Source organism: Hyperolius riggenbachi, chromosome 2 (assembly GCF_040937935.1).
Source record: "Hyperolius riggenbachi isolate aHypRig1 chromosome 2, aHypRig1.pri, whole genome shotgun sequence".
Taxonomy (NCBI): domain Eukaryota; kingdom Metazoa; phylum Chordata; class Amphibia; order Anura; family Hyperoliidae; genus Hyperolius; species Hyperolius riggenbachi.
This window is the reverse complement of record NC_090647.1, coordinates 362,580,209-362,600,561: the sequence shown is the minus strand read 5'-3', so window position 1 is coordinate 362,600,561 and position 20,353 is coordinate 362,580,209. Positions and strand designations below refer to the sequence as shown.

General features: G+C 44.5%; 1 protein-coding gene across 1 annotated transcript in view; it reads right to left on the bottom strand.

The window, feature by feature from the left end:
* Window positions 1-20,353, bottom strand: part of LOC137545077 (synaptotagmin-6-like) — a 480,981-nt gene that overhangs the window by 324,544 nt on the left and 136,084 nt on the right. The window lies entirely within an intron of this gene.

Here is a 20,353-nt window from a genome sequence, read left to right as displayed (position 1 = left end):
TGGTCCCTGAAAGTCCTGATCTTGATGGGTGTCCTGCTAATTTTGAGTCTAGAATGATCATAGGTTCCATAGAGGTTCTTGGTGGTTCTCCATGTGAGCCTGGTGAGCGTTCTGGCTTCTTGGGATCTCTGCGGAGCTTCAAGGCGTTCTGGGAGATTCCGGGAAAGGTTTTGCTTGGTGCCCTGAATACGATCAGCAATGGCTTTGGTGTTGTAAAGGACACTTCAAACAGGTATTGCGGCAGGTTTGGTATTCTTGGACGCTCCTTGGAAGGTGGTGGGTATTGTCTGGAGGGTGTCGATGGCTTCTTCTCTGGTGTCCACAGTCCTGATGGGTGTTACGCTGAGACTTGTAGTGCTGATGGGCATGTTTCGGTGGCTTCTGCTTCCGATGAGGTCGGTTTCGGATGGACTGACTCTGGAATTGGGCCTTGTTGGGCTGTTCCGACCTTCATGAGTCTTCAGTTAGAGTTTTGTGATGATACCAGTTTTGAGGGATGTCTGGAATCCATCCCTAGAGGGGGGGGGGGGGGGGTACTGTGATGATCCGCTCAGCTGGCTGCACAGGCAGACAGCTGTTTGTCCATTCCTCTAGTCTGTGGGCTGCAGGCCTCTGGAACAGAGACCTGTCTTTCCATTGCAAGTTTCTGGTCTGTTCTCTTGCTGGGGAATTTGCATACATTCGTTATCCAAATCCCCTACCTGCCTTCTTTGATGACTGGCACTATAAGAGCTTTATGTTTCCCAGAAGGCTTTGCTGGTCATTGCCCTTCCATGGTCTGTTCCTGATGGACACTGCTGGAGTGTCAGCCGTCGCTATCTAGTATAGTTAATTCCTGGGAGTTGCTTTAGGCTCCCCTTCTAGCCCAGTCAGGTTGTTTTATCTGTTTTGTTTGTCTGTTGTGATTGTCCTGTCCCAGCGGTGGTCGACAAGGAAATCGTTCTGATCTCTGTTCTTGGAGTATAGCTGGTGCAGCGGTTGCTACCAGCTATCTCTTCTGATCTGTCTCCTGGGATCGCGCTAGCCACTTTTCGCTAGCGCTTTGGATCCTTCTGTTCTGTCTCCTTGGATCGCGCTAGCCACTTTTCGCTAGCGCTGTGGATCCTTCTGTTCTGCTACTCTGTACCTGGATCGCGCTAGCCACTTTTCGCTAGTGCTGTGGATCCTATCTCTCGCTTGTCCCCGTTTTCGTGTGTCTGTCTTGTCTGCTACGACCGCTTGCTGAAGGATCGGTGAGGTAACCGTTAAGCAAGCGTTCGAATCCTCTGTTTCATGTTTGTCTGTCGATGGTTAGTTAGGCGTGCTATTGTGCTTATCACGTGGAGACCACGCATAACCGCGTGCACTATTGCGAATGAGTGCGGTGTTCGCGGTTAGCTAGCGTTTGTTATTTTCCATATCTCCTCATTGTATTATTTGCTGTGCCTTTGCTACCCTCGTGCCCTGTTTTGCTCAGTCTTGTGTCTCTGTCGGCAATCACCATTCTTGCGATTGCATTCCCACTTCGTTTCCGCCGTTGTGTGTTCACCGTCGCTGGGTGGCGACTAGTTTGGTGGACACACATTGGTTCTGTCCCTTTGCTCTGTTTCTTGTGGGCTATCCAGCCCTGCCTGATCGTACCTTGTCCTGGATCTGTACAATTCCCGTCTGGCATCTGTGGCTGTGCTGCGACTGTGTTCGCCTGCACTCCACAGCGCCATCTGCTGGAGGGAATTGCCCTCTGCGGGTGCATAGCACCTAGCCTGGGTGTCCTCAAATATACGCTTGTGGAGGAAATCCGCCGCGTCAGCGCACGTCTGGTGCGCTGACCGCGAATACGATTCCACATTCGTTACACTGACCAAGTGTACCACGTCCATGTAGTCAATAGATTTTGAATACTATGAATCTATTGTATAGGTAAACCCTCATACTACATGGAGATGGTAAAATTGCTAAGTGGTAATCAATCCTAATTAAAAGTGTGTACCAGGCTTTAGTAAGGAAAAGATCAGGCCCAGTGAAATAAATGTTTGTAAATGCACTTAGTGAGCTTAGTAGGAGTTCTTTTAATCAATATACATCAAAACCTGTTGCTCTGTGTGGTGTTATAACTCAAATCTCCTGAAATAGAGCACTATTAAAATAATTGTAGAAAAACTATATGATGCTTCTGATAATGGTTGCTGGATAAAGAAAGTTACTCAAAATCAAGGGAAAAAAATCTCAAATGTGACTGTTTGGAGGAGTAACAATCAGTCACATTTGAGATTTTGGATAGATATAATCCCATTCGCGTTCCGTCGTTTTCACTTGAGAAATGTTCACCTCCCATTCATTAGCCTATAACTTTATCACTACTTATCACAATGAACTGATCTATATCTTGTTTTTTCCGCCACCAATTAGGCTTTCTTTGGGGGGTACCTTTTGCTAAGAGCCACTTTACTGTAAATGTATTTTAACAGGAAGAAAAAAGAAAAAAACGGAAAAAAATCATTATTTCTCAGTTTTCAGCCATTATAGTTTTAAAATAATACATGCCTCCATATTTAAAACTCACGTATTGTATTTGCCCATATGTCCCGGTTATTACACTGTTAAAATTATGTCCCTATCACAATGTATGGCGACAATATTTTATTTGGAAATAAAGGTGCATTTTTTTCCGTTTTGCATCTATCACTATTTACAAGTTTAAAATAAAAAAAATATAGAATTATTTCATCTTTACATTGATATTTAAAAAGTTTAGACCCTTATGTAAATATTTACATGTTTTTTTATTGTAATGTTTTTTTTTTTATTTTAAACATTTTATTTGGGTAGTTTTGGGAGGGTAGGATGTAAACAAGTGATTTATAATGTAAATGTGTGTTTGAATTTTATTTTTTTTACTTTTAGTTGTAGTTTTACTTTTTGAGTTTGTTTACATGACTTCACACGCTTAGAGCGACGCATGGGGTACATTACAGCCAGAAAAAGCGAAGCTTCCGAGAGAAGCTGTCGCTTTTTCAGCGGGGGAGAGGAATCAATGATCGGGCACCATAGCCCGATTCACTGATTGCCTGGCTAACAAACCGCGGGCCGGGAGCGCGCGTGCACGCGTGCGATCGGCCGTGGGAGCGCGCGGTAGCGTGCATGGTTTTTGGACGTAGTTTCTACGTCCAGGAACCAACATAGGTTAAGCCATCACCTAATCTGATCATAATTGGTTGGTGGTGGCAACAAAAATCACATGTTTGTTCAAGGCATTGGGCTCAATTCTGGTAGCTGTGCGAGGTGATAAAAGCATTAGTCGGGAAAATACCTCATTCTTTTTTTTTTTTTTTAATTCTTGTACATTTTCCCGCCTGTTGCTTATATCCGTTAAATTAGCGACACAGGGGGGAAACATGGGGGAAACATGTTTTACCGAGTGCTTTTCACTCGGTAAACAATGAGGTATTTTCCCGACATGATGCTTGTGGGAGTGATAATTGATTAGGAGGGGTTTTTCCCCGACCCCCCTCCCGAGCCCGGCCTCTCGTAATCTACCCGACCCCCGCCTCTCCTAATGCTCCTCAACCCCCCTCCCGACCTGGCCTCTCCTAATCTCCCCAACCCCCGCCTCTCCTAATGCTCCCCAACCCCCCTCCCGACCTGGCCTCTTCTAATCTCCCCGACCTCCTCCCGAGCCTGGCCTCTCGTAATCTCCCCCCCCCACGGCACGGCACCCGGAGGGACAATCAATATGCATCCCCTTGCAGTGCTAAGAAGCATAGGAGCTACTACTCACCATTAAGGCACGCTCCTGCGTTCACCGGGCATCCTCCTTCTTCTCCTCCGTACTACTCCGGCTGTTTACCGTACCGGGTACGGTGAGTAGTCTTGCGTATGCTAGCTATCTAATGGGGCACTATGCTAGCTATATACTGGGGCACTATACTAGCTATCTACTGGGGCACTATACTAGCTATATACTGGGACACTATACTAGCTATATACTGGGGCACTATACTAGCTATATACTGGGCACTATACTAGCTATATACTGGGACACTATACTAGCTTTACTGGGGCAACTAAACTCCCTATACTGGGGCAACTATGCTAGCTATGCCGCCGCACCCCAGCCCCCCTCCCCCCCGTAAACCGCTGCGCACGACACTGTCCACTAGGTCGTGCAAAAAACCCAAACACCCCCCCCCCCCCCCCCAGGTCCCCGGAGAAGAATTTGGTCAGAAAGTGGTCCCCGGGGCAGAAAAGGTTGGGGACCCCTGCCTTATGTGCTGTGGGATGGGCATACGCAAGACTACTCACCGTCATGGCTTTCCAGCGTTGATCGCGCACCCTCCTACTCCACTGTTCTGCTCCGGGCTTGACGTCATCAAGCCGCGTCACTGGTACAGTAAACAGCTGGAGCTGTACGGAGGAGGGTGCGCGTTCATAGCAGGAGAGAGCACAGAACAAGCTGAAAAAGGCTCCCTGTTATGTGACAGATATCACAATTCTGTCACAGCACTACATTTATCATGTGGTAGAGGTAGGTCTAATTATGTGAGGTAAAAGACATGCAAACACGCACCTTATTTCACTTCAGAATTCAAGTGTGAGGTATTTTACTACTAAATACCACACATTTTTAGTAGAAAATTACCACTTGAATTACCTCATGAAATTACATGAGGTAAAACTTTACTTAAACTACCAGAATTCAAAAGTTGATTTCCCTCATGAGATAAACCCAATTCCATGAGGTAATTATTTACTAAACGCTACCAGAATTGAGCCCATTGTGTCTATTATGGCATTTCTGGAAAGTGATTGGTCACAGCTTAGGTTGCGTAAAAACATCCGTCTTTGATTTGCCTATGATTGGCCAGTTTTACTACTTCCATGTAGTATGAGGGCTAACATATGTTGTTGAATGCTATGAACAGATTGTGTAAGTTCTCATACTACATGGAAGTGATAAAATTAGCCAATTAAAATAATATGTTTGTCCACTCCCTTATTTTAGGTGAAAAAATAATTGTCCTAGAAAGTTCGGTTCATTGATCTATTCTACCCCCTTGATTGGTCAGCCAAGGGATGTCTGAAACAGTTTGCAGGCAGCACCCATATGACTGACTCAAACCTGCATGATCTGACTGGAAAACAATCATCTACTGTCCGTCAAGGGTGTCAGGATCTCTCCTGTAGCATGTTCTGTTGCTTGCAGTGGAGCTGCTTCTGGGCAGTTCTGACTTGTCTGCTTGCATTTGGTTGCACATTCGCAGTAAGTCTTATTGTCATTTGCAATCATTCTGCAGTTCAGAGCAGTTCAGGATGCTGTCAGGATTACTCCTATGGTTTGTTGCAGTTGAACTGCAGCCAGACAGCCCTGGATTTCCTGCATGCATGTTGTTGCATAGTCCTGCATGCATTTGTTATGTTAATCTTTCAGCTAGCAAATGGTAATCAAGCCAGCTCAGGCTTGAATGATTACCATTCAGCTGTGTGGGAATTTGCATACTTGCATCCATTGGCTGATGCCAGCATAAAAGTCTGCCTCCCATTTCAGATCCCGCCCGACATAGCATTCAGCTCTCTGAGTTGTCGTTGGGTTTATGCTGTGAAAGTTGTTATTGTAAATGTATAATGCCTTGCACTGTATTGTCATGTCTGCTGGATGTTTGCTGACCTGCGGGGGTCAGTGAAGTCCTTCTGATCCTGATAGTTAGATTCTGCCAGCACAACGTGGGTGACTGGTAGTATTCCTTCTATCCTTGTTCTTAAGAATGAACTATAGCAGTGGTTGCCATTAGTTCGCTCCTACCTGTTAGTCTTGTCTATCTCAGTTTGAATGTTGCCGTTGCTGAAACAGCGACTAGATTGGCTGAGCAGTCTGTCTGTCTGTTGTCTGTCTTGTTAATTGTCATTACTTGTGCTTTAGCTGGTGAGTTATTTGAGAGCTACATTTCATATATTGCGCATCAGCACGATATATATGTACTCTAGTCAGTCAGTATTGTATTATTGTAATATTGTGTTGTATACTGACCTTTGCCTGCCTCTCGAGTACGAATCTGCCTAATCCTTCCAATATGACTGACATCTGAATTAACATGTATGACCCAAGCCTGTTACCGACTACGTCTGTTGTGTATTGTATCACATAGCATCTAGCCTGATAGGCGGCCCAGAGCTGCAGTTGCTCTGGGCAATCTTGCTCCCTTGTTCATTACTCCAGTGTCCATCTGTGGAGCCTCTTCCATTATCCATCTACTTAGCCTTGTTGCGCTAGGTGGTCAGAAAGTATGACTCCCCCCAGCATTACAATGGGGTGACTAAGTACAACATGTTGTGAGTTGAAAACCTTTAAATACAGTCTGCAAAGGCTCATTAGAAAAACATTTAAAGGCAATTTACAGTCTAATTACTGTCTTTACACCAAAACTAGATTAAAAATATAACAAAGCACTTAAGAAAATGAATTGCACGAATATGTATTTATAAGAGGCTCATAATTTCCACAATGCTTTATACAGTACATAGTCAGATCACTAACTGTCCACCAAAAGGAGCTTACAATCTAATCCCTGCCGTTGTCATAGTGTAATGTTCCTATTATATTCTACAGCTGTATTTGAGGGGAGCCAACTCACTTACTTGTAAGTTGTTTTGGGGGAAGAAACAGGGATGCATGGAATAAACCCCAACAAACACAAGGAGGACATAGAGCAAACCATGCAGATAGTGTTCTGGCCCTGATCTGAACTTGAGACACTAGTGCAGCGAGGTAAAAGTCTTGTTCACTAAGCTGCCATTCCATTTGTTTATAGAATGCATTTAAGCATATTCCGATTTATAACACAGTTTTCATGGAAAATTTAATTTTCACAACAGGTGAATAGCACGCATTCATATGACCCACCAATGATGAAGTCTTTTATATCCTAATTGAGGCTCTGTAAGGATCCCTCCTGTAGCGTGTTCTGTTCGTTGTAGTTCTGGCTTATCTGCTTGCATTCGGTTGTGCATTCGCAATAAGTCTCATTGTCATTTGCAGTCGCTCTGCAGTTCTGGGCAGCTCAGGATGCTGTCGTCATTCCACCAGTTGCTTGTTGCAGCTGAGCTGCGGCCAGATAGCTTGGGTTTCCTGCATGCATGTTGTTATATAGTACTGCACGTATTTCTTATGGGAGGCCTTTGCATTCACAGCTAGCTAGCAAATGGTAATCAAGCCAGCTCAGGATTGAATGATTAGCATTCAGCTGTGTGGAAATTTGCATACTAGAATCTATTGGCTGATGCCGGTTTAAAAGTCTGCCTCCCATTTTAGACCCTGCCCGTCATAGCAGTCAGTAAGCTGGTCTGCTGGGCACCTTGTTACTTTGTATAGTTTTGTTATTGTAGTTCTATGCGACCTTATTACTTGTGCTTTAGCTAGTTTCTTGATAAATATATATGCAGACTTGCTAAAATATATTTATCCGTTAGTTGAGCCGTTTGTTATTTTTCTTATTATTGTGTATTACCTAGTTCCATGCTTGATGGACGTTCGCTGCATCCGCGGTGGGTCAGTGAAGTCCATTATCCAGATAGCTTGGATTCTGCCATCACCACGTTGGTGACTGGTAGTATTCCTGCTACTCTAGTTTCTGGGAACGTTACTATAGGCTGCAGTTGCTATTAGTTACGTTCTATCTTGTAGTCTTGCCTGGGTGGATGCTTGCTGGTGACTGTTGTTAGCCTGCTTGCTCTGCTTCTGTGGACGTGACTGTGAGCTGCGATTGCTACTAGTTACGCTTCAATCTATAGTCTTGTGTTGTACCTGTCTGAATGCTTGCTATCGCTAAGGCAGCACAGTGCGAACTAAGGCAGCACAACATCGCACTGCGCTGTCATTGTGTTTTTTTTGTAGTGATATCGGAAGCCCAGAGCTGCAGTGGCTCTGGGTAGCCTGTGTAGCCTCTTTCATTATTCAGCTACCAGTCTTGTTGCTCTGGGTGGTCAAAGTATAACCCCCAAGCATTACAGGCTCATAAATGGATACAATTGAAATCGGTGCTGGTGGCCAGTATTGTCACAGCCCTAGCCTAGAATGTTTTCACTGGTGCTATTTTCACTTGTATTGTACCTGCAGCAAGCACCATGCCAACAACCTGTCCCTTGCATTTAGCAGAGGTTCTGTCCTCACCTTACCTTATTCCAATAGGCAGCCTATTCCTAACCACATTTTACTACTACTGTGTTAGTGCCCAGTAATACTCCGTCTGTTCCATCACAAAATTAGTGTCTGATGGCCACTAATTAAAGATTTGTTTGTGCTCTGTATCCCCTCCTCCACCATCTCAAGGCTGCTTCCTTGCCTGCCATGCCAAAAAAGGGCAAAAAACTCCCAAAACATGCAGCTCTCCACACATTATGCAGGTAGTGCTTAGTGCATAGCCACAAAGAGTGTCCTCTACTCTTGCCTATCACAAAGATTGTTGTGCACATTTTTGTGTGGCATTAGCACCGCAATTTAATTTTATTTGAAAACCAGTAAAGGTAAGGAAACTACATCTAATTGACTTCAAAATGGCATGCAATTTTTCATGCAAAACTAAATTGTTTTAATGCATTAACTTGTACTGAAACACACATTGCACATCACACAAAAAAAAAGGCAACTTGCTCTCCAAATTTTAAATGTAGAAAACACAATTTCACACAAAATTGCTAATACAATGCCAAGCCACACTATATCTGTGGCAAACACATTTTCCCAATGTTGCAATTAATATTATTACATTATTATTATTATCATTATTGATTTATAAAGCACCATAATATACTGTGGACCTGTACAAAGTAAGAAACGAACATGGGGTACATAATAATATAGACAATGGCGTACACTAATATACAAAATACATAATTATAGACAAAATACAATACAAAATACAGAATATAAAATACAGAATTGGTAATGACAGTGATAAAAGTAACATGATGAATAAAATATATAATGATTTTTAAGACAGAATAGGGGGAGAGAGCTCTGCCCTTGCAAGCTTACAATCTAAAGGGAGTGGGGGGGGGAGACAAGAGGAGGGGTAGTATACAACAAACATATAGAGTCAGTGTGTTTTAGGATACCTAGTAGGAGTGCAATTTGGTCTTAGGACAAAGGGAAGTGGCCTAAGGTAGCGCATATGCTTGTCGGGACAAGTGAGTTTTTAGAGAGCGTTTAAAAGTAACAAAGGTTTGTGTGTGACGGATGTGTTATGGGAGGGCATTCCAGAGGAGGGGTGAAGCGCGTGCAAAATCCTGTAAGCATGAATGTGAGGAGGTAATTCTAGAGGAGGACAACAGAATTGCAATGCAAATCACATGCGACCCCTGTCTAACCCAGTGTCCAGTGTCTCCAAACCCCACAGATCAACAATAAGTGGTCAATGATATCCTACTTTTCATGACTTGATGCAAATTTTGCTGCAGTTTTTATGTGGCTTAGAATTTTGCCCATCGGAAAAAAATGCAGTTCACTGAACACCTCTGTTATCCACTTGTGGAGAAAATGTAGAATTTAGCTTTTTTCTTCTGTATCCATCCAGCTCAGTCACGTTCACCGCAGAGTGTGGGTTTTATGGATATGTATGGATATGTACCTTCAAGCAAGAAGAAGTAGCGCCCTGCCCCCAGGGCTGGTCCAAGCAAGAAGAAGGGGCCGGTCCAAGCAAGAAGAAGAAGTAGCGCCCTGCCCCCAGAGGCGGTCCTACACTTGCCGCTGAGCTGGAGGGGGTAGCGGGCAGGAAGGGGGTATTGGGCACAGCATCGGGGAGGGTGGTCCCTCCCTTACCTGGGTCCCCCATCTGCGCTCCCCCTCAAGCTTAAGTTCAGCAGCAGCAGCCGCCGCCATTAGTAAGAGGCAGTGGGCGGGGATGACTCACCTCTTCCGCGTTCCAGCGCGCGTTCCACTGTTGTCACTTCCTGCAATACTGTCCACTTACAATACAGTGGGTGGCATTGCAGGAAGTGACGACAGTGGAACGCACAAGAGGTGAGTGGTGAGTTATACTGCCCGCTGCCTCTTACTAATAGCGGCGGCTGCTGCTGCTAAGCTTAACCCGGAGGGGGAGCGCAGAGGTGGGACCCAGGTGAGGGAGGGGGGGTCCGACCCCCCTCCCTGCCACTTAAGCTGGAGGGGGAGCGCAGATGGGGGACCCAGGTGAGAGGGGGGGTCCGACCCCCCTCCCCGCAACTTAAGCTGGAGGGGGAGTGCAGATGGGGGACCCAGGTGAGGGAGGAGGGTCCAACCCCCCTCCCGGCGCTTAAGCTGGAGGGGGAGCCGCTGTGCCCAATACCCCCTTCCTGCCCGCTACGCTCTTATGCAGCGTATGGTAGGCCGTGGGTCTGCTAGTATAATATATTATAATATATATTGTGTACTATAATCGACTATTGCATACACTCTAAATAGGCAGATCTTTAGAGATATAATACTTTAAGCCTAATCTACACGGGTAGATGAGGCTGTGATCCGGCGGCTCGATTAGCCACCGGATCGCCTGTTCCGCGTGCCCGCCGCGTCCCCGCTCGCCGCACGTGCGCCGCATTTGATTCCCCGCTCGTGCCCGCTCGTCCACGCTGGCGCCGCTTATCTTCCGCTCGGTTCCCTGCCATTGTCCCCTCGCGGGGAGCGAGCAGGGAATCGGCGGTGCGGAGATCCGTCCTGTCGGATCTTATCAATCGAGCCGCATCAGCGGCTCGATTGATAAGGAGCATCGCGGCCGCATCTACTCGTGTAGATGCGGCTTTACAAAAACTATGTACATTGTTTTGCATCTCACCTCTTCTTTTTCAAGTAGTACTGAAAGTGTTTAGTCTGTGTTGTAAGGCTAGTAATTATACGCCAATGATCATTAGTTACTCTGGTATAATTGTAAATATACCAAGCAGAAAGGAAAAGGGAGGGGTACCCATGTGACTAAGAAATTGATAAATCTGTTACTACAACTTAATTTAATTTATGATGTATAGAGTCTGTATAATCTACTTGATTATTTTGAATAAATGATAAATACAAATTCACGTATCAGAAAGATGTGTGTCCCTGACTTCCCCTCCCAAGTGGTTCTAGGAAGAGTGATGGCTGAACCTGTGGCAATGGTTGGGCATGTACTCCATGGGGTACATATTTCATTATCATTGTTCTCTGCCATGACGATCTGTAATCACTACATTAAAACAATATCACAATGACAGATTTACAGATGACAAATGTTATTACAATATAAAGCACCATAAGCAGAAGTAAACAATGGTGTAATTAATTCAAGTCTGTATATAATGGAAAAAGTATGACACCAAAATATTGCAGGCGAGGGAATTTGATAATTTAAATGGAGCCAGAAATCACACAGTACACATCAAAATGGTTTATCGACCAATAGTAAGAAGAAAATATTTACATAGAAGTGGTGTTAACAGCTTCACTGCTCTGTTAGGTCACCACCTGCTTGAAGGATTACTGCACTTTAGTAGAGAATTGTATCTAATGTATGTCATCATCGCCTTACAAGTCATTTGTTAGCTCATTTTCATGAAATATTGCATACGTTTAATAAAGCTGCAAAGTAATGTGGGTGTCGGGTGATGCAAACAGGTACAACATCAGTACTGTTATGTAACCAGTTTCCTACTATACATTTTGTGACAGTAGTTTCATGTGTTTTCCTTGAATGGATTCTGATCGATTCCCTAACCTATAACCATAGCCTATAACCCTTGTATACAGTCCAGTCCTAATGTAGTCATACTCTAATATCCATACCATAATCAAAGGTCAATTTTATGGGGAACCAATTAGCTCAACAGTATGTTTTGGGGATGTTGGAGTAAAGTTCTCCCAAACTTAGGATGGTTTCTGATGAAGCAAAAAATGCCTTTTAAACCACAAGAAAGTGAGAAAATACTAAAAATAAATGTAATAGTCCCTTTTCATCTACTTTGTGATAATATTTCAGTTGCAGAGCGCTGAAAAGTTATTTTAAAAAGAAGTTGAAACATGATCTCCTAAGAGAAAACTCTTAGGGGAGGAACACACTATGCAGTGCAGGAAAGGTAGCGTTTTGCAGCATATGCGCTTGTGCATTTTTAGTGCGTTTTCCGTGCACTTTCTGTGCGTTTGCATTTTGCGATTTTGTTCCGCACCTGTGTTATTCTTGCAAGTTTTGCATGTGTTTTAATGTGTTTGCGGTTCGCATATATAAATCGCATATGCGTGTTGTATGCATTTTGCATGCATTTTTTAACGAGTTTTATGCAAATCATTAGGAAGTCAACAGGAAGCAGAAATACATCATAAAATTTGTTTTTCCTAGATTTTTTTAAAAAGCATGAAAAACGCATACAAAAAGCATTATAAAACGCACTAAAACCCAGTACCTCTGTGTCACTATTGACTTTTATTATGTGCATTTTAGATGCATTTTGGAAAAATATGCAGCAAGAAGAATGTTTTTAAAAATGCACATTGCAGAGTGCAAACATATGTGTGTTTTCATGCGGCCCATTGACTTGCATTATGTGCGTTGTCATGGTGTAGTGGTTAGCGCTCTTGCCTTGCCCAGTTCGCATCCCAGCCAGGTCAACATCTGCAAGGAGTTTGTATGTTCTCCCTGTGTCTGCGTGGGTTTTCTCCAGGCACTCTGGTTTCCTCCCACAGTCCAAAAACATACAGATAATTTAATTGGTTTCCCCCTAAATTGGCCCTAGACTATGATACATGCACTACACGATATAAATATATGACTATGGTAGGGACTAGATTGTGAGCCCCTCTGCGGGACAGTTACTGACAAGTTTATATACTCTGTACAGCGCTGCATAATATGTCGGCGCTATATAAATACTTAAATAAATAAAATAAAAAGTGTGTTCCTACCCTAGGAGATGCACTGGACAGAAAAAACTCCTCATGCACACCACTTGTGGGAAGACTTACAGCTTTCTGCCTGACCTGCTCCACAGCTGGTGAGACTAAGGGCCCTTTTCCACTAGCAATTGCTAGCGTTTGCGCTAAACGCTAGAGATTGCGATTCATTAAAGTCCTTTTTTTCCTGGCCATTGCGTTTTTACTATGCACTGCAAAGCATAGCAAAATCGTGGCAATAATCGCTCCGCGGCACGATCGTACTTTTGTAAAAATCGAATTGTGGTAGTGGAAATTACCTACCGTGATTCCTATGTTATTTAGCAAATCCTAGCAATTTTAAAATCGCTAGAGATTTGCGATTTTGCGATTCAGCAATTTTGCGATTCAGCAATCGCAAGCACCTCTAGTAGAAAAAAGGCCTTTACCGAATATGGCTTAGTGAATTAAAGCATGTTTTGTCAGTATATTACCAAACTTCTACTGCATGCAGGAAATGTTAGTGAATTTGGAAAAAAAAAAGAGTAAAATACCAAATGTGGCATTTTAACTACCTAAATTATTTTACCAAACTGCCCCTAGTGAATTGAAGCCCAGGAGTCTCTCTTAAACCCCTTAAGCTGACTACTGATGCATGGTGAAGTCCATTCCCCTAACTTGACACAGTAGCTTACTCTCTCATGTCTTTGGGACAGGGCATTCAGCCTGTTGATGTCTGCTGCAGGCTACTCTGAATGTGTCTCTCAGTCTCAGACCATGCTTACTTCTTTTCATGCGACTGCCTGACAGGAAAAATGAAGGGGGCGAGTAACAGGAAAGGTGTAGCTGATATGAAATCTATGGTAGTTAGGCTGCTGACAGACTTGTAAAACACTGCAGTGCAGTTTTCTGTGGTATTGAACTGATGACATGATATGTGCATGACCAAAAAAAATGTAGAGGAAACTGAAGATTTTTATGGGGTGCTGTGCTGTCACATAAACTAGGTAACATTATGTACAGACAAAATAATGATACAAAAGACCATTTGCAATTAAATAGATGTTGACAATGTTGCCTGTGACTGATCATCAGCCCCGATCCACCCATGAGGCGGAATGAGGCAGGTTCCTCAGGCAGCAGAAGTCTGGGGGCGGCGCCAGGCAGGACCAGGAAGTATGCCACCAAGCCTACCGCCACCTGCCTGGCCGTTGGGGGGCCCGCCGTGAGGTGAACTGGATGGGGGTAGCAGCCAGGAAGGGGGGTGAGTTATTTCCCCGCCCACTGCTGCATCAGAGAATGCGCTGCCTGGCCTGCTATCTGGAGGGGGAGCGCAGACGGGGGGGGGGTCCAGGTGAGGGACGGGGGTTTCCACCCCCCTCCCTAATGCTTTGCAAGCCCCCCCTCCCCTGCTTTCCTGGCTGCTATTCCCCTACAGTTCATCTAATGGGTGGGGGGGTGGTCACATCCTCACAAGTTTGCCTTAGGCAGCAAAAAGATCATGTGCACTTATCACTTGCTTTAAAAAACAAGTAACCAGCGACACCCATGCTAACCAAGAAATAAAAAAACACATATATAATTAGATAAATACTAGTTCTACTTAGATAACTGATGTGTTACACTGTCCACGTTATGATTCCTGTGAATTTTATAAAGGAAAAGCAGAGAATCCTATTCTAGACAGTTTCCATCTTGGTTACCTTTGAATGAAGCCTGAATCCTGACATCATTTCCTCTCTCAGGCCCCGTTCACACTGCACGCGTTTCCAGCCGCGTTTTGGACCTGTGCGGTCCGGGAACGCATGCTGCACGCATTTTTTGTAAAAACGCGTGGCTGTCCCATTCACTTTTCAGTGATGGGATCAGCCACGCAATGCACACAAGCGCGGATGGCGTGCGTTCACATGCGTTGCGTTCCGCACGCATGGCCATCCGCGTTTGTGATGTGAACGGGGCCTCACTCTTTTTTTCCCCCTCTTATTAATTGTGTATTCATTACCCACCCTCTTCCCAGAGTCTTCAGACACTCCCACTGAGGTCTATACTAGGAAGTGCACTGTCTTATGTCATTAGAAGGAAGGGGCCCCAGCATGCAACTGTTTTGCCAGCCGATGGAAATGGCAATTAAAGGGCCAGTGTTCCTAAGTTATGTGATAACTCCAAACCATAACAGCAGAAAAAGTTTTGAAAGTTGTGAATACAGGATTAGCATCTTTATCACTTAAAACACTCAGACCAGTTGCTGTTGAAATTTGATTTTTATGGTGACAATCCCACTTTAAAAACATTAAAGTGCTTTATATTATGAGCTCCAGAACAGACGTAGAAAGTATGTAGCTGCAATTCCACTTTCTAAAACCCTTGTAAAGTATATAGCTGATCTGGTAAGGAAGACTGACGTTTTCTTATCAAAAATTGAGTTACAAATGAACTTTAAAACTTTTTATTATTATTATTATTTTTTTTTTTAATATATATATATAGTTCCAACATCTTCGGTAGCGCTGCAGATAGTACAAACAAATAATGGGGAACAAATATACATAAGAAGTACAAGACACTGTACAGTCATGACATTGAATAGAATAAATACAAATACATACATAGTTGATGTGTAGTTGGTACATGTGCATAGGTTAAAATTACAGCAGTATGAGAAACACTAGGAGGTCCCGGCCCTTGTGAGCTTACAATCTAGAGGGTAGTGGGGAGGAAACAAAAGGGAAGGAAACACAGGGGTTAGTGGGTGAGCCAGTGTGCCTTCAGTGCTGCCTATAGCAAATTATAGGCTTGTCTGAACAGGTGAGTTTTCAGAATACGTTTGAATGTTTCTAGACTCGTGCCATTAAAAATCGGCTGAGGGAGAGCGTTCCAAAGAAACGGGATAGTCCGTAAGAAGTCTTGGATGCGAGAGTGAGAGGAGGTGACTAGGCTGGAGGACAAAAGGGTCTTCTGTGAGGAATGGAGGGTCCGGGCGGGGAGGTATCTGGAGATTACAGAGGAAATGTATGGAGGCTATAGCTTGTGTAGAGCTTTGTATGCAAGTGTGAGAAGTTTAAACTGGATCCTTTGGGCAACTGGTAACCAATGGAGGGATTGGCAGAGAGGGGCTGCCTCAGAGGATCTAGAAGAGAGGTGGATGAGACGGGCAGCAGAGTTTAGTAGGGATTGGAGATGTGCCAGTCTGCTTTTTGGTAGACCACAGAGTAGGGTGTTACAGTAGTCAAGACGGGAGATGATTAGGGCATGCACAAGCATTTTAGTTGCTTCTTGTGAGAGGAAGGGACAGATTCTGGAAATGTTTTTGAGATGGAAGTAGCAGGAGGTAGTTAATGTGTTGATATGTGGTATAAAGGAGAGCTCAGAGTCCAGAGTTACCCCCAGGCAACGAGCTTTGGGGGTTGATGCTATTGGGGTGTTATCTACATTGATTTTGACAATGGGAGGTGGAACAGAGAGCGAAGGTGGAAATATCACACTTTCCATTTTGCTCATATTGAGTTTAAGGAAGCGGGATGACATAAATGTAGATACAGCAGATAGACATTTGGGGACTTTTGATAGTAGTGTGGAGAGGTCTGAGGCAGAAAAATAAATTTGGGAGTCATCAGCATAGAGGTGATATTGAAACCCAAAAGAGCTTATTTGTCCCAGGCCATGGGTGTAAATGGAAAAGAGGAGGGGTCCAAGGACGGAGCCTTGTGGTACTCCCACAGACAGTGGGTGCGGAGAGGAGTTGGTATTGGCATAGGAGTCCATGAAGGAACATCCAGACAGGTAAGAGTTGATCCAGGAGTGTGCTAGGCCCTTGATTCCCAGTGTTGAGAGGGTCTGGAGAAGTAGGGTATGATCAACAGTGTCGAACGCGGAGGACAGATCTAGGAACATTAGTACCGAAAATCTGCCTTTGGCTTTAGCAACTAGGAGGTCATTGGCAACCTTAGTGAGAACTGTTTCCATAGAGTGTTGATGGTGGAAGCCGGACTGGAAGGAGTCAAACAGGGAATTAGCAGAGAGAAAGTTAGACAACTCTGAGTAAATGTGGCGTTCCAGAAGTTTGGAGGCAAAGGGAAGAAGAGAGACTGGACGGTAATTAGAAAGGGCAGTAGGGTCTAAGGAGGGTTTTTTGATTAGAGGTGTTATGATAGCTTGTTTAAATGAAGAAGGGAAAATGCCAGTAGAGATGGAAAGGTTAAACAGTGTTGTTAAAGCAGGAATGAGTGGGGAGGAGAGCTGGGGGATAAGATGAGAGGGAATAGGGTCCAAGGCGCATGTAGTAAGATGAGCTTTAAAGATTAGTGAAGAAAGTCGCTGTTCAGTTAAGGCAGAGAAGGTTGTTAACAGGGAGGAGGTTTGAGTGAGTGTGTGGTTAAGTAGAGAGGGATATTTGATAGTTGGTGAGCTGCCAGGCAGAGAGGAAAAAGGAAGAGGGGATTGGACCGGTGAAGAGATTTGCTTTTGAAAGCTGTTCTGTAGTGTTTCAATTTTGTTCACGAAGTATGCTGCAAAGTCTTCTAAAGACAAGCATGTGGTTTTAGGGGGAGGCGGGGTGGAGAAGAGAGCTGAAGGCGTTAAAAAGTTGTTTAGGGTTATGGGATTGTGAAGAAATAAGTGTAGAGAAGTATGACTGCTTTGCGAATGAGAGAGCATCCCTGAGCTTTTCTTCCACTGTCGTTCTGCTGCCCTGGACTGTCTTTTCAATTGTTTGATGCGTTCAGTCAGCCAAGACTGTCTGTTGATGCGGCGGGGGTGGAAGTTGGTGAGAGGGGCGGCTGTGTTCATGACAGCGGTGACTGTGGTGGAGTAGTAGATGGATGCTGTCTTGTGGTCAGTGTAGGACAACAGGGAGCCCAGTGGTTTCAGAGAATCAGCTAGGGAGTGGAGGTCGAGGTTGCGATAATTCCTGCATAAGCGTGATGGCTGCACTACAGTAGCTGGAGGAGGCAGAGAGGGGCTGATTGTAAAAGTTATGAGATTGTGATCTGAAAGGGGGAATGAAGAGTTGTTAAATGTGGAAACTGGGCAGAGCCGGGTAAAAACTAGGTCCAAAGTGTGGCCATCTTTGCGGGTGGAGGTTGAGGACCACTGGGAGAGGTCATAGGATGAGGTGAGTGAGAGGAATTTTGTGGTAGTGGAACAGTTAGTGTCTATGGGGATGTTAAAGTCCCCAATGATGATGGAAGGAATGTCAGTGGATAGAAAGTGGAGAAGGGTTCAATGAAGGTGGAGGCTGGTCCTGGAGGACGGTAGATGACAGCAACCTGGAAGTGGTGAGGGGAGTGGATGCGGACAGCATAAGCCTCAAAAGAAGAGAAAGCCAGAGAAGGTGCAGGTGCAAGCGGTATAAAGGAGCAGTGTTCGGAAAGAAGAATTCCCACCCCACCCCCATGTTTGTCACCCGATCTAGGCGTGTAGCTAAACTTGAGGCCACCGTATGAGAGGGCAGCTGGAGATACAGTATCAGATGAGGTTAGCCATGTCTCAGTGAGCCCCAAGAAGGTGAAAGCATTAGTGATGAACTGATCATGGACGTGAGCTAGTTTTTTGACTACAGAGCGGGCATTCCAGAGGGCCCCAGATATGTTGAGGGGGAGAGATGGGAAGGCAAGGAATGGTGATCAGGTTACTTCGGTTAATGTGTGTGGAGGAGTGAGGATGGTCAGTGCAGGATGTGGTGTTTACCAGAGTGCAGTGAGGTCTGGGAGAGGGTCCTGGATTGGGTGATATGTCCCCGAAGCAAGTAGGAGTAGTAGGCAGAGATGAGAGAGGTGAGGATGTGATTTGTATGTGACAGAGGGCTGTTTAAGAGATGTGGAGGAAGGTATGTGTGACTTGAGAAATAAGAATAGTTCATGAGTAGAGAGAAGAGAGGATGGTAGGAGAGAAGGAGCAATGTAAATGTTATTGCTGACAGCGGGAGGGATGAGTAATGTAGGTATATTGAGTAGTGGGGCTGACAGGATAATGGCTGTACAAAGGATATTAAACATTTGCAAGTTGGTGTGTGTATAGTCAGGGAAAAATAAGTGTCAGAGTTAAAGAGTGCAGTGTTTGTGTGAATTTATCGGGTATGGTTGCAATGAGGGTATCTCAGGGATTGACAAACATGAGCTGATGGTGGAGGTCAGGGAAACCAAAGAGAAAAGATCATACCAGTGTTTGCACGACTGCTCATCTGCTGATCTGAGTTTTGTGTTTGTTCTCATCTGTTCTCTTCTGATTTAATTCTGGGCAAATTCTGGGTGTCTTATACACCCTCAAAGATATACCCTTTAAGATTATGCCCTGCTGACCAAAGGTCTTGAACTTTTTAATATATAAAGACAAAGGGCCTGATTCACAAAGCGGTGCTAACCTAGTTAGCACGCCTAAAGACTTTGGGCGTGCTAACTAGGGTTCTAAGTACTTAGCACGCACCAAGCTAAATCTGTTCATGTGCTAAGTTTTGCGCTTGCGCGCTAAGTTTAGCGCTGCCTGGTGTGCGCGAAACGGGGCACCCGATGCGTCCAAAACGGCGCAATGGATGCGGCCTAAACGTTGCATGAGTGCAACGTTTAGGGCGCATCCAATGTGCCGTTTTGGGTGCATCGGGTGCGCCATTTTGTTTCGCGCGCACCGGGCAGCGCTAAACCTAGCGTTCTAACGCAAAACTTAGCGCACGAACGCTAATTAGCGCGTGCAAAGTATGTTTAGCCATGCTAAGGGGCTTTTCACAAGCGTGCTAACAGTTTGCACCACTTTGTGAATCAAGCCTACAGTATAGTGCTGGAAGTAGTGTAGAATTTTGTATAGCCATTACTAAAGTCCAGTCCTCTTACTTGAACCACATGAATGTCATATAAAGGCTTTAAAGTGTTATGCAGTTACACTTAATTTTCCCTAAATTGCTTTAAAGCAAAGACCTGATCAATAATGCAGTATGTTAGCAGAATTGATTTTGACTCTGTGCCAACAGTTTAATTTGCACAATACCAGCCAGCCTCTGGCCAGTTGTATCTATACACCACTGTTTCCCAGTACTAAAGTGTAACTGCTGCACCACTTCTCTCCATTCTAAAGTTCCTATTTTGCTGATCACTGTCTCTCTGCTCTGTAGTGCAATATACACAGCAAGAACTTGGGAATTAAACATTCCTTTAGCAGTAGAATCTATATATATAATAGAGTAAGTGCCTCAACCTTCAAGCAAGAAGAAGTAGTGCCCTGCCCCCAGGGCCAGTCCGAAGCAAGAAGAAGGGGATGGTCCAAGCAAGAAGAAGAAGTAGTGTCATATCAAACCAAGGGCAAAGAGGGATAATGTGCATATTCAGTAGCAGTGCATTGTGGGTAACCACACATGTTAACTTATAGCTGAATTATTGCAGATTTGCTTCTGTTTTAAGAAGGAAAATCACACCAAGCTTTGCTTTTTTTAGTAGGAGGGCTTTTTGGTCTCTTTTATCCTCCTATACATTCTTAGTAGTTTGGGTCACCCTGAGCTGCTTGGTTACTCTGTTGTACTGGTCC